General features: G+C 36.3%; 1 pseudogene; it reads left to right on the top strand.

Annotated features, from left to right (window-relative positions):
* Positions 1 to 2,798: 2,798 nt before the first annotated feature.
* LOC100348210 (polyribonucleotide nucleotidyltransferase 1, mitochondrial-like) lies at positions 2,799 to 5,925 on the top strand (annotated as a pseudogene).
* Positions 5,926 to 10,865: the final 4,940 nt, after the last annotated feature.

The raw sequence follows: 10,865 nt of genomic DNA, 5'->3' as shown, positions 1-10,865 counted from the left end.
AATTTTGACCATATTTGACTTTTTGTCAAATCCTCATTTTACCCTGTGGCCCTAGAACAAAAGAATTTCAAGCACTAGAAAAGTATTTTGAAAGACTATGGATATGGTAGAAAAATGAGAGTAGATTTTTTTTGTATGTATGTTAAAACAATGATATCAATTTATATGCTGCAAATTCTACTTTATATACATTTTTAAAATAAATAAATGTGATAGAAATTTATTTAACAAAAAAATTAAAAATAAAATGTCATTCATCACTCGTTCAAATGAACAGCAAAACAGCTCCTTTCAAAAATATCATACTGAGAAACAGATAGTAGGATTTTTAAGTCTCTGTAAATAGGAATGTCTCTGCTTATGTAAGTAGAAAGATATTCACGGGAACCAACTTAAGTACAAATTCTTATGTCACTAAAAACATACATCTTAATTTTAACCCATCTTCAGAAAGTCTTCTTCAATTTACTAGTTTTTGAATTCCCAGGATCCATACCCATTTTATCCATAAAAATCCACTTAGTTTCTCTGCCTCACCACCCAGTTTTACAACTTAAAACGAATGGACATTACTATTCTCATAATACAATCTTTTTATTTCTTAGAGACATTGACTCACTTCCTCAATGTAAGTCGTTATTCCACAAACTTTCGGTAAAACTGGATTTTAAAAATAAACACGGGAAAAAGAAGAGATTATGGGCTTAAAGATTAGTCCTTAAAATGAACGGATTTTCTTATCTCACTCAATGTGAAAACTCCAAATAAGTTTGACCCAAGAATTCCTTGTGTGAGCCCATTAGGTCATTTAGGATTATTTAATTATGAAATCCATAAGAAGACACCTTAGCACACTGAATATATATATAAGTAATTATGATCATATCTTCACAAATGACTCACAAGCATGGAGAGAATCAATGTTAACAATAAAAAAGAAACAAATATTTGGTGTAGAATTGTGTTCCTTTTTCTATTTATACTTTATTTCAGAAAAGTTTTAAATTCACAAAACAAAAATTGAGGCAGTGATATGAAGAAGTCCCATACAACCTTCACTGCATTTCCCCATTTACCTCTCATATTAGTATCTTTGTCATAATTAATGAACCACATTCAGCTTCCTCTATTTTTTTATCCAAAAACATTTTATCCTTCCCATCCCTCCCAGCCTCTAAAAACCATATCTGTGTTCAGGGCAAGATTTTTTTTTCTCCCACAAATAAGGAAGAACATGTGGCAGTTGACTTTCTGTATCTGGCTTATTTCATTCTTAATGCCCTACAATTGTGTCCTTTTTCCTACAAATGACAGAATTTCATTCTTTTTTATAATGGAATAATATTCCATTGTGTATATATACCAGTTTTTCTTTTTCCGTTTGTCTGATGATGGATACCTTGGACAATTACATATTTTGGCTATTGTGAGTAGTGCTGCTATAAACAGAGTGAAGCAGGTATCTCTTTGATACATTGAGTTCATGTCTTTTGTGTATATAACCAGTAGTGGGATCATATGGCAGTTCCAGTTCTAGTTTGTCTTTTGTTGTTGTTGTTTTTGTTGTTGCTGCTGCTGCTGTTTTAAAGATTTACTTACAGGCAGAGTTACAGAAAGAGGGGAGAGATGTCTATATTCTTTTCATTGGTTTATTCCTCAACTGGTTGCAATGGTTAGGGCTGGGTCAGGCTGAAGACAGGAGCCTAGAATTCTATCCAGGTCTCCCACTTTGGAGGCAGTGCCCCAAGCACTTGGGCCTGCTTTCCCAGGTGCATTAGCAGGGAGCAGTTTCAGAAGTGGAGCAGTAAGGACTCAAACCAGTACTCTGATATGGGATTCCAGTATCACAGGCAATGACTTAACCTGCTGCACCAAAACACTGGCCTTGCGTTTGTATTTTAAAAGAAATCTCCATACCATTTTCCACAGTGGCTGCATCATCCCACACATATAAAAGTTCTTCTTTCTCCACATCCTCACCAGTATTTGTTGCACTCTGTTTTGGGGTAATGGCCATTTTGATAAAGTGAAGTCATGTGTCACTGTGGTTTTGACTTGCATTTCCCTGATGGTGACTGATACTGAGCATTTTCTCATATATTTTTGACCATTTGCATTTCTTCTTTTGAGAACTGTCTACTTGTGTCCTTTGCCCATTTATTCACTGGATTAGCTTTTCTATTGTTAAGTTTTTTTTTGAGTTGCTGATATATTCTAGATATTAATACTTGGTCAGATTAGTAGCTTATAAGTATTTTCTCCTATTCTGTAGGATATTTCTTCACTTTGTTAACTATTTCTTTCACTGTGTAGAAGATTCTGAGTTTGATAAAATCCGATTCGTCTAGTTTTATTTTTGATGCCTGTGCTTTTGGGGTCTTACACAAAAAGTCATCACCTATATCAGTATTTCCACTATATTTTTTTTATATTTTCTTCTAGTATTTTCATGGTTTCTGGTCTTAAAGTTAGATCTTTATCCATCTAGAGTTGACTTTTGTATATGGTGAGAGGAAAGTATCTAACTTCATCCTTTTATATATTTTGTCCAGTTTTGCCAGCATCATTTATTGAAAAGATTATCTTTTCTTCAATACACGTGGTTGGTGTTCTCTTCTGCAGAAGTGTGGTTTGGACTTACATGCTAATATTGAGATAGTAATATTTGAATATTTGAATTTTCATATAACAAACAATCATTAACCTCAAATCAGTAAAATAAACTATTACTTTACTTTCATTATTTCTTTCATGTGTGTTCTATATGAACAATCATTCAGTTGATCAGTTGGTCATAAATGGAAAAATTAGTGGTGTGGAGGCCCTGCTTGTTGTACATCTGCTCCCGCCTTTGGGCACTGTTCTCTCATCTGCCAGATCAGGTACTCACATACTTGCAGGTGCAAGCACTAAGGGGTAGCTCAGGGTCCCGAGCTGTAGCAGTGGAATTGGGCAACAGAAAATTGGAAATATCCTCCGGAAAACTGGCCAGATTCACAGATGGCTCTGCTGTAGTACAGTCAGAAGACACTGTGGTGATGGTCATAGTAGTCAGCAAAACAAAATTATCACCTTCCTGGTTCATGCCCTTGGTAGTTGATTACAGACAGAAGGCTGCTGCAGCAGGTAAAATTCCTACAAACTGTCTTAGAAGAGAAATTGGTCCTTCTGATAAAGAAATTCTTGCAAGTTGAATAACACATTGTTGAGTAAGATCTCTCTTCCCAGCTGGTTACTTATTTATACACAAATCCTTTGCAATCTGTAAGCAATAACTGGTTTTAATGAACCTGATGTCCTTGTAATTAATAGCATTTCTGTAGCCCTCACATTATCAGACATTTCTTGGAATGGACATATTGGAGCAGTCTGAATAGGAATGATTGATGGGGAATGTGTTGTTAACACAAGAAGAAATGTCTTCTGTGGCTGGGCTGTAGTGTAGCAGGTAAAGGTGCCAGCATCCCATAAGGGCACCGGTTCAAGTCCCAGCTGCTCCTCTTCCAATCCAGCTCTCTGCTATGGCCTGGGAAAGCAGTAGAAAATGGCCCAAGTATTTGGGCCCCTGCACCCATGTGGGGACCCAGAAGTAGCTCCTGGCTTCTGGCTTTGGATAGACCCAGCTCCTGCCATTGTGGCCATTTGGGGAGGGAACCTCTTTCTGTCTCTCCCTCTTTCTGTCTGTAACTCTACCTCTCAAATAAATAAATAAATAAATCTTTTCAAAAAAGAAATTTTTTTAGTAGTTTGGATTGAGTGGTTGCTAGAGCACCTAAATGTCAGATTGTCATGTTGGAATTCTCTACGGAAAACATTTTACAGAAGGTCTTTGCCATGCTATCATAGTGGGAATGAAACATACCCAACAAATCATTCAAGACATCCGGCAATTGGTAAGAGAAATTGGTATTACCAAGAGTATATCTCAGAAGTTATTCATCCTTCACCAGAGATTGTGAAATATGCTCATAAACTTGCCATGGAGAAACTCCATGCAGTTTTTACAGACTATGAACATGGTAAAATTTCCAGAAATGAAGCTATTAGCAAGATAAGACTAGACACAGAGGAACAACTAAAACGGAAATTTCCTGAAGTCGATCTATATGAAACAATAGAATCCTTCAATGTCATTACAAAGGATGTTTTTAGAACTATTATTTTGCATGAATAAAAGAGATAGGATGGACAAGATTTGACTTCACTTAGGAATATAAGCTGTTAGGTAGATATGTTCAAAACTCTTTACAGATTGGCATAATTTCAAAGGGGACAAACACAAGTGCTTTGTACGTTTACATTTGATTCATTAAAATTCAGTATTGGTCAGATCACGATCAAATTAGAATAGTTGTAAGGTAAGGGGAATAAAAGATAAAAATTTCATGTTGCAGTATGAGTTTCCTCCTTATGCAACTAATGAAATTGATAGCTGGTATAAATAGAAAAGAACCTGGGGCATGGTGCTCCTGTAGAAAGTTTTATGTCCTGTTTTCATTTCACTATACAGGTCACATTTGAAGGTCTTAGAGTAAAATGGGTCATCTTCTATGGCATCTGCACGGGGTGCAAGTTTATCATTAATGGATGCAGGGTTCCAATTTCATCTCCTGTAGCAGGTATAGCAAAAGGATTGGTCACCAAAAATAGTTCTGAGAACAAGGACATAAAGGACTATCAATTATTAATAGGTATTCTGGGAATTGAAGACTACGATGGTAATATGGATTTCAAAATAACTGCCACTAATGAGGGAATAATGGAATTACAGGCCGATATTAAATTACCTATACTACCTGCCGGCGCCGCAGCTCACTAGGCTAATCCTCCACCTAGCGGCGCCAGCACGCCGGGTTCTAGTCCCGGTCGGGGCACCAGATTCTGTCCCGGTTGCCCCTCTTCCAGGCCAGCTCTCTGCTGTGGCCAGGGAGTGCAGTGGAGGATGGCCCAAGTCCTTGGGCCCTGCACCCCCTGGGAGACCAGGAGAAGCACCTGGCTCCTGGCTTTGGATCAGCACGGTGCGCCGGCCGCAGCACGCCGGCCATGGCGGCCATTGGAGGGTGAACCAACGGCAAATGAAGACCTTTCTCTCTGTCTCTCTCTCACTGTCCACTCTGCCTGTCAAAAAAAAAAAAAATTACCTAGACTACCAATAACAATTTTAATGGAGGCCATTCAGCAAGCTTCAGCGGCAAAGAAGAAGATATTACAGATTATGAATAAAACTGTTTCAAAAACTAGAGCATCTAGAAAAAAAAATGTACCTATTATAGAAACTGTTCAAGTTCCATTATCAAAACGAATAAAATTTGTTGGACTAGGTGGATATCATTTAAAAAAAATCTCGGGCTGAAACAGGTGTAACTATTAGCCAGAGGGATGAAAAAACATTTTCTATTTTTTTTTCCAATGTCTAGCACCATGCATGAAGCAAGAGACTTCATTATTTAAATCTGTAAAGATGATCAGGAACAACAGTTAGAATTTGGAGCAGTTTATATTGCCACAATAACTGAAATCAGAGACTTTGGAGTGATGGTAAAATTATATCCAGAATGACTACAGTACTGCTTCATGACACACAACTTGATCAGTGAAAGACTGAGCATCCCACTGCCTTGGGATCAGAAGCTGGCCAAAGAATCCAGGTGAAATGCTTTGGACCCGGTCCCACAAGTGGAAGATTGAGACTTTCTCACAAAGTCCTTCAGTCTCCAGCTATAATTGTTGTCAAAACTCCCAATGCCAGAAGCCATATTGTAATGGAAGACGCTATTTCAAAATCATCATCTAATTTTTTCCAGTGATTTTTTAAAAGAATTTTAGTAGTATCATCAAATAATGTGTAATTTGTATATAGTATAAGTACATTCTAATTATTTGTATGAAAAGACTCATTTACATGTGTCATTCTTTTCTTTTCAAAATAACCTATATTGGCTTGTTTGTATTTACACTAGAAATAAATAAATATTTATTAAAATTCAACCATTCATATCTCTGATGAAATACTGCACTTTTGTTCTTATAATTCTAATATGTATGTGGAAAACTTAGAAATACAACCACACCATGTATGTGGTTGTAATGGATTTCTTCCTATATATCTTTTTTTTCTTCATAGGGACAGCTTACCCTTAGCCATCTAATAGATCACCTCTTTGCACCAACAGCTTTTTTTGTCTTCTATTGTTCCATGAACTGGAACTTGCCATTTCCAAAACTAGTGTCTATTTCTTCATAACAGTTAACAGATACAATAAAGAGTTGAGAGAGCTAATTTAACCCATTTTTATTTGACCCCATACAAATTATTCACAAAATCTTAAATATTCCAGAGTAATAAAAATGGACTCTACTAGCATGAAGTAGTGCATACATTTTTCAAATGTAGCTAAACACACAAAAATTATTTATGCATAAAATAGAACCAGATAACTTTTGAGTGTGCATATTGTTAACATATGGATATTTTTGGCATAAGAACTGGCACAATTATGTTTATAATTATTAAATGGCTTGAAATAGTCATGTGTGGAGATTAATGTAATTATTAATAATATATGTCACATTGTTCATTGCCATCATTTAAAATATTATGTTATAGTTCCATCAAAGGAAGACAAATGGTACATAAAAGTCATAATCAACAATCTATAATCTTTTATAAACTTCATGAAAATATGTGTAAATTCAGGACTTGGGGCTGACTAGTTCTTCAAATGTTAAAATTTACGTGGCCAAAGGAAAAAAAAAGCTGGCTAAACCAAAGATTTTTTTAGATATATGTATTTAATCAATAAACATTAATTATAAAACTTGTGTATAAAATAGCATGCAGTCATTATTGCTATACTTGCTGAAATATTGATGATTAATTGAAAATGAAAAATTAAATTTAAACTATTTGATTTCCATAAACATATATACTTATTTCTTAACAGAAAAGTTTCATTTTTGCACAGTAGGTAAAGAATAAAAGTGTAGCAATAATATTTTAAATACTTACCCCTCTGATTGCCATCATTGTGGGGTAGTGCTGTCCAACAGAAAGTTCCTTCAGCAACAGAAAGATTGTGTATTTGTTTTATACAAATAAGAACCTTTAACTTATATGTAAATATTGAACAGTTGAAGTGTGGCTAATGCAACTCAGAAATTAAATTTTGGGGGCCAGTACTGTGGCGCAGTGGGTTAACGCCCTGGCCTGAAGAGCTGGCATCCCATATGGGTGCTGATTCGAGACCCAGCTGCTCCACTTCCTGTCCAGCTCTCTGCTATGGGCCGGGAAAGCAGTAGAAGATGGCCCAAGTCCTTGGGCCCCTGCACCCACGTGGGAGACCAGGAAGAAGCTCCTGAGAAATCTATCTCCTCTCTCTTCTTTCATTCCTCCACATAATGTATTTGTAAAATTCCTGAAAACATTTTATGAAATTTTTCAGAATTCCATCGATGAGTACCTCTAAAATAGAGTACATTTCCTGGTTCTTCTACCACTCCAATACAGTGTCCATGTCAATACTGTATTTACTAACTGCATTGTTCATACTTCTCCTCGAGAGATACATTGCTAGGAAAAGCAGCTTCAAAATCCAAAACTAAATAGTGAGTGTTTGGTATTCCTATGCAAAAAAAAAAAAAAAAATGAAATAAAAAACCATCATGCAAGAAAAAATAGCAATACCATAAAAAAGTATATGAAAATTGTTCCCTGTTATAGCTTAGTTAGAAAAAAAAGGTGTTTTTTTTTTTTCATTAAATTTGAAAGGAGGAGAGAACGAGAGAGAGAGAAAGAGAGAGAACAAGAGAGAGAGAGGCAGAGAAATTTTCCATCCTCTGGTTCACTGCCCCAAAAACACATAACAACTGGGACCGGGCCAGACTGAAACTAAAAGGACCAATATCAATCCACGTCCCCCATGTGTCTGGCGGGGACACCACTACTTGAAATATTACCTGCTGTCTCCCATTAGCAGGTAGCTGAAATTGGAAGTGGGGTGAGAACTCAAATCTAGACCTTCCAGTACCACATACAGGTGTTCCAAGGGGCATCTTAACTATACCAAAGCCCACCTGAGGGGGAAAAATAATTTCCAAGCAAAAGGCAAAATGTTTCTATTTTATTATCCACTATGATTCCATGGAGTGTTTTCTCACTCAATGCTTGTCCTTAAAAAATAGTATTTATTACTTTCAGATCTAAATCTCAGATTTTTTTCATAAACACAATGCAGGTAATTGTATGAGAACCTTAATTAGTGTGCATAAAATAAATAGAATCCTTATATGTCTGTAGGATGTTCTTATTCATTCAAATGTTGAAAAAATTACACACCTTCACATATGTACAAAAACACTGGCATTTGTTCCTACATTTTTACTAAGTAGGCCATTGAGGTTAGTTTTACACACATTTTACCACAACAGTATGGCCCACAAATATGTCATGCTTCCTCTAGTAACTCTCTCAATTCATTCCTATGCCATGAGAGAAGAGAGTAGTAGACAGACTAAATATATACACACATAAGCAAGAACTTATTTATCATTCCTGTTTCAGAAATACACCCAATGTTCCTAAAATATTTCCAGCAAACCACTGAGTTTTTGCTGCGTGACAATTTAATTTCTAGTTTTCTTGAAGTTTTTGCTCAGTGGATCTTTGGGAAAATGCACATGATGTGGTTTATTCACTTTGGAAATTATTCCAGAATGAAGAGTGGCCTCCAAAATGAAACTTGTTCTAGTTGCACATAATATTTTCCCCAGAAGTGCCTATAAAGTCTACTAAAATAAGAAAGTGCTCATTATTTTTGATAAACAGTAAAGAGTGGAAATTCATATTTCATTTTAGTACCAGAAGTGTGGAGTTGAGATACAGTAGCGTTCTTTTTCTGTGTGGCACAATGGCCTATTATTTTACGAATTACTATTTACTCTGTGTCTGTAGCTTAACTGTGAGTAAATTCCACCTTTCTTCTCTTGCTTGCTAAGTGGGGGAAAAAAATTACCACAAACCCTACAAGTGTCAAAGCTGCCTTAAAATATTGGAATTTAAAGGAGGTATAATACCAATAAGTCTGAAGCGATTAAGAGTTCTGAGTGAGGATATACAGGGCTGTGTTGTGTAGTTTGTGACAGAAATCTTAAATCAATATGGCAACATGGATGGCGTAACTTTCCTGCAAACTAGAAAAAACAACACTGTCAAACTCTTAAGTTGTGGTGATGGCACTTAGTAAGTATTGGTCTAATAAAGGGGCAAAGAGTATATGAGTTTCTCCAATTCTGATTTTTTTTTTCTCTTTGGAACTTTGAAGTTTTTAAAGCTTTGTTCTCTTCCTCTCCTCCAGGCCAATAAAAAGAATTATTATTACTACCACATTTGTGTCTCTTGGATTTTATTTTTGGCTAATGCAAGCGCTTTTACAACATGATCTTGGTTGAAGGAGCAATTAGAATTAAGGAGCCTTATCCAACAATTACAGCACTTACTGCAATTATAATAGTAACTGAATAAGTTGACGACTTACTGAGTTACCCCAACGCTACATTTTTATTTTGCTTTTAAAGTTATCAAAAGCTTGATGCTGGCGGTTTGTAATGACTTGGTGGTAGCCAGATTTGAAGTCTGAAGCCTTGTCTGCCACACTGTTAGCCATCAAAGGAGGCCTGTCCCACCAAGCTCTCTATTTTCACAACAGGATATCTGGTTTCTTTTATGAGGATACAGCTATGTTAATTTGGTTTAGTGGTTTGTTGGAGGTAAGCAGGCTCTTCACAGCACAAACACCAAAATCCCCTTAAAGCAGTTCCTTGTTAATAGCCGGGGTCTGATTGGCAGATTTGCATTGTAAAGTGTGATTTGGTTGGATAAATATGTTTAGTCTAGTAAGCACTTTAGTGATTGAGTGTCTGTTAATGGATAAAGGTGGATTATGGCGAAACCTCTACAGGCTGTCACTGGGCACTTAGCATTGTGAGATGTCAAGGGGAATGGAAAACAAACTGGCACTACAGAACAGCTGAAGGGCTATAAAATGTTTAAAATATTCGGTGCTAATATTGGGGTTTTCACATTTCAAATATTAATTTCAATAGAGTAGAAAGACCAGCAAATTAGATGGCAAGGCTGTGGTACCCCAGCAGTGACAAAATAAGGATGTCCTGATATACATTAGAGCTAGCATCTGTTCACTGGGTTTAGAGAGCCAGAGAACTGACACGTAGGAAGTTCAAGATGGTTCACTGATATCTAAGAATGAATCCAACTCCCGCTGAAATTCTTGCCTTTGAATAACCTGCAAGCAGAACAGAAATCAAAGATAAATAAAGACTTGTCTGGTCAATATTTATGCATGTACACACGAAGCACTTCACATTTTGTGGAAAACAATGCACTGTTCTTAGAAGTACAGACACTAATTTCCTACCTTCCTCCATCTCCCAGCATCTGGAATTGAAGACTTTTCCATTTCTTTTGAAAAAGGGTACTGGGATTCTTCATGAAAGCCACCAGAAAATGTCACATTTTTCTTCTTCTCAGGTGAACATGCAGAGGTATTTTTATGAGGTGAAAATATCAACTTACTTCAAGGATCTAAATGGTATTTTAACATCCCAGGCACTGTGAGAGGGATGCTGGAATGTCTGTTCCTTACGAGTCATGAAATGCTTAAGACTTCAGGAACTATTATATTTTCTGAGGATTGGCCTTTTGAGTAAAGCTAAACATATTTCAAAGATCTTCCTTCAAGACATTTCCCAAGACTGCTTATAGTCGACAGATATAAAGCACCTAGGTACCAGGCATTTATCAGAACAAACAGCTCAAGTCTTCCTGATTGCCTTTCTTCATCCATTTA

This window comes from Oryctolagus cuniculus, chromosome 2 (genome assembly GCF_964237555.1).
Source record: "Oryctolagus cuniculus chromosome 2, mOryCun1.1, whole genome shotgun sequence".
NCBI lineage: Eukaryota > Metazoa > Chordata > Mammalia > Lagomorpha > Leporidae > Oryctolagus > Oryctolagus cuniculus.
Note: the sequence above shows the minus strand (reverse complement) of the source record. Positions and strands in the feature narration are given on the sequence as shown.